General features: G+C 38.6%; 1 long non-coding RNA gene across 1 annotated transcript in view; it reads left to right on the top strand.

Annotated features, from left to right (window-relative positions):
• Positions 1-711: 711 nt before the first annotated feature.
• The window catches only part of LOC116036818, a 397,754-nt gene continuing 394,219 nt past the window's right edge, over positions 712-4,246 (top strand). Inside the window, exon 1 of the long non-coding RNA XR_004101723.2 lies at positions 712-862. This is a non-coding gene — a long non-coding RNA (uncharacterized LOC116036818). The remainder of the gene's footprint in view (positions 863-4,246) is intronic.

Raw genomic sequence — 4,246 nt, 5'->3', positions numbered from 1 at the left:
CTTACTTGTCTGTAACTTTAATCAAATACAATTAAATCCTGGTAGAGATAAAACAATAATAAATCAAAAGTAGATACATGAAAGGAAGAAATAATAAATCCATAAAGCAAACACGCACAAAAAGACGGTGACATTAAAAGTGAGCCGGATTAAACACGGTAACATCAAAGCAACTCATTAAAAGTGTGTTTAAAGAGGATATTTAAAGTGCCCATATTATACTCATTTCAGGTTCATAATTGCATTTTGAGGTTGTACCAGAATAAGGTTACATGGTTTAATTTTCAAAAAACACCATATTTTTGTTGTACGGCGCATTGCTGCAGCTCCTCTTTTCACCCTGTGTGTTGAGCTCTCTGTTTTAGCTACAGAGTGAGACATCGCACTTCTATCCTATCTTTGTTGGGAGGCGCACATGCGCAGTAGCTAGGTAAGGATCACATCAGCTAGCTGTTTGTTTCTACAACTTCAGTTAGTACAAGGCAGGATTAGCCGGGAGACTTCTTCTAAACGAGGGCGCACTTCCAACTTTGCGTGGAATACCTGCAGAACAGGGACATGTAAGTAGTTCTTTTGTAGATTATGGTGAACTAGTGTGTGTTGTAGCCGTGTTTTGCTATTGAGAACAAACTAGCATGCTACGGTTAGCCACCTTGTCTCGGCTACTGGCGTAGAAAGCCCTGCAGATTTTGAACAGCTCACCCAGAGACTGAAGGCAGAAGACATTCAGAAACCGTATCTCACTCAAAACAGCATGGATGTTTTTTTTTCCAAGTTTGTATGCGTGTGGAAGCACCAGAGACACAAAATAACACCCCAAATCCCAGAAAAAGGGATTTTTCCATAATATGGACACTTTGAAGTGCCCATATTATGCTCATTTTCAGGTTCATAATTGTATTTAAAGGTTGTACCTGAATAGGTTTACATGGTTTAATTTTCAAAAAACACTATATTTTTGTTGTACTGCACATTGCTGCAGCTCCTCTTTTCACCCTGTGTGTTGAGCTCTCTGTTTTAGCTACAGAATGAGGGATCTCACTTCTGTTCCATTTTTGTTGGGAGTCGCACATGCGCAGTACTTAGGTAAGGACAACCAGCCAGTCAGTATGAGGGCGTGCCACGCTAGCAGCTAGGTGAGCATTATAACATGTGTTACGTGTGGACTACAATAGAGCTGTTTGGAGCAGTTTGCGAACAGTGTTTTCTGTTGGAGATGGTAAGTCCCTTTGGGGTGGAATTTGGGTTTTTTCACTTTGTAAACCTATAACGTGCACAAAAAGGTATATAACACAATAAAGTAAAGGGAAAAAGCCAAAAAGCATAATAAAAGCACTTTAAAGTGCCCATATTATGAAAAAAACACTTTTTCTGGGATTTGGGGTGTTATTTTGTGTCTCTGGTGCTTCCACACGCATACAAACTTTGAAAAAACAAACATCCATACTGTTTTGAGTGAGATGAGTGAGATTTCTACGTAACTAGCCGAGACGAGGGGCCTAGGGGGCTAAGCGTTAGCATGCTAGCGCTAGCATGCTAGCTCGTTCTCAATGGCAAAACACTGCTACAACACACACAAATTCACCCTAATCTACAAAACAAATTGTCTAGAACTACTTACATGTCCCTGTTCCGCAGGTATTCCACACAAAGTTGGAAGTGTGCCCTCATTTAGAAGAAGTCTCCCTGCTAATCCTGCCTTGTACAGGCCGAAGTTGCAGAAACAGCTAGCTAGCTCATGTAATCCTCACCTAGCTACTGCGCATGTGCGACTGACAACAAAGATCTTACAGAAGTTGCAGGTCTCACTCTGTAGCTAAAACAGAGACCTGACACAGGGTGAAAAGAGGATCTGCAGCAATGTGCAGTACAACAAAAATATGGTGTTTTTTGAAAATTAAACCATGTAAACCTATTCTGATACAATCTCAAATTACAATTATGAACCTGAAAATGAGCATAATATGGCCACTTTAAGAGATACTGTACACTGTGTAGAATTTACAGTTTAGGTTAACCCAGCATGTATAATCTTCTCCAACCAACACCTTGTTCATTTAGATCAAACCAAAGCAAGCTGACTCTACCTCAGGATTCCTGCTGCTTTTCCATGAAAGCGAATAATAAGACATAAAGAATTAGCCTGGGTATTTCCTCACACGGCAAGGATTATTGTTTTTTATTACCCAATTTAAGGAACATTTCAGTAAGTTAGATTTGTAGTGGGGCTCCTGTACTTGTACATTCTGCTTATATGCGCCATCGTACAGAAACCTGATTGCTTTGTCAATGTCAAATGTATTTATATAGCACATTCAAACAACTGTGGTTGACCAATGTGCAGAATATCAAATACAAAAATGATCACGTAAAAATACATTGTTACAAATAACATGGAACAACAAAACACATTAAAAGACATTTGACGCCCAGACTCAGCTAGGACCAAAGGCCAGAGTAAAAGGTATGTCTTTAGCAGGGACTTAATAGTATATAGAGTCTGCGCCTCTCGAATATACAATGGAAGGATATCCAAAAGCAGGTGGTTGGTTGACCTCAATGTTCTGACTGGTGAATAGTGGTGTAAAAGTTCAGCCAGATGTGATCTTTATCAACATCAGATTAGATCTTTATTAGTTGCAGTTATGTTGCCGGTGGTTGCAGAGGCAGGGTGGTCTGATAGACTGAATGAAAAAAACAGAAGGTCAAGGGTTCAACTGTTGCAGCAATGTGTTTGAGCCTGGCAATGGGGGCAATAATCAGTCACGGGTGCGGACATAAGTAATTCAGCAATTCAGAAATGTAATACAAGAAGTAAAGATATTTACCACTAATGTACTGCATCTGTCATTAACTGGAAGTTTATACAGGTCAAACTATTTTAATTGTAGCAATATCAGTCTCAGGGCACATCGTTTTTATTGCATCTGCTGTGCAAGTTTGTTATATTAGCCCACTTATAAGTCCATCTCTGCACTCGCCTTTTGAAATTCCAAATTGTGCATGTCTAGTTTTTGAAAGAGCACGGCCATTTTGACACTGGGTTTGTGAGAAAACACAAAATTGGAGCATTGTAAAGTTTTTTTTCAGGCAGCAGCAGTGGGCTAGAATACAGTAAGTCAATTATGAGGAGGGAGGATGTGTTTGCTTGTTGTTTGCTGCATTACAGATGAGGTAATTGAGTGTAAGTGGAAATTGTGTGCATCCAGCAACGTGTGGTATATTAGAGAGCCATTTACAGACAGCTGATGGTGATTAAATTAAAGAGGGAAGGTTATCTGAGGATGTTGTCTGTCATCCAGTCACCACACAAATGTGACTTTGTCATGTACAAAAACACACATTTTATGTTCCTGTCTGGGTTTTTTTTTCACTTAAGGAACATTCATTGACATTGAGGTCCTTCTGAGGCCATGATGAGGATGATTTATTGCTTAACCAATATGATTTTTCTCAACCAAGTGGTTAAGCATTGTACTTTTACTATCATCATTTACTATCATTATCAAAACATTAATCAAGTGGTGTAGTTGAAAAAACAGGATTTGATTATGTTGGCAAAATAAATACAAAAAGATGTACAAACTTTTTTTGCTGCAGGCCCTGGAGCTCAGTGTTTTAGTTTGACTGTTAAAAAGTGTTTAGATAATTAAAAGGTATTTATTTAGAAGCAGGCTGACTGCTAGTTAGCTAACGCTAGCATATGCTATTCCACCAAGTTTCCATGCTACATAAATAAGCCGGACAGAGTTGTCCCTCATCTGGCGATAGAAACCCTGCTTTTCCCGTTCTGTTAGCTCAGAGCTCCACAGCCTAAGTCCACAGGTACAAATTAGTTTTGCACCAAATGTATCGTCAAGAGTGTTGTGAAAGTCGAGGTGCGCAGATTTGCCACTTTGTGATGCGAGAGAGCACATATGTGAAGTTGCAGTGACAGATTCGAGAGGTTGTAATTACTGAGTTGTGGTTGTGATGGAAAATGAACCAGAGTAAAAAAAAAAAAAAGTATACGAGTAAATGTTGTATTATAAGTTTGCAGCTGTCATTGTGTTCATGTAAATATTAATCTACACATTTGTGAATATTTTTTCTGTAACTTCACATTCAGAATACAGGTGTGTGAACATTTTCTACAAGTGCTTACAAGTTCAGATTTTTTTTACAAGCTCTCATGTTTTTTTTCTTTGTATGACTTCAAATTCAGATCACATGTGTGTGAATATTTTTTTACAAGTGAAAAATTTAT

The sequence above is a fragment of the Sander lucioperca genome, chromosome 18 (assembly GCF_008315115.2).
Source record: "Sander lucioperca isolate FBNREF2018 chromosome 18, SLUC_FBN_1.2, whole genome shotgun sequence".
NCBI classification, from domain to species: Eukaryota; Metazoa; Chordata; class Actinopteri; order Perciformes; family Percidae; genus Sander; species Sander lucioperca.
The sequence above is the reverse complement of the archived record's forward strand: the minus strand, read 5'-3'. Positions and strand labels throughout refer to the sequence as shown.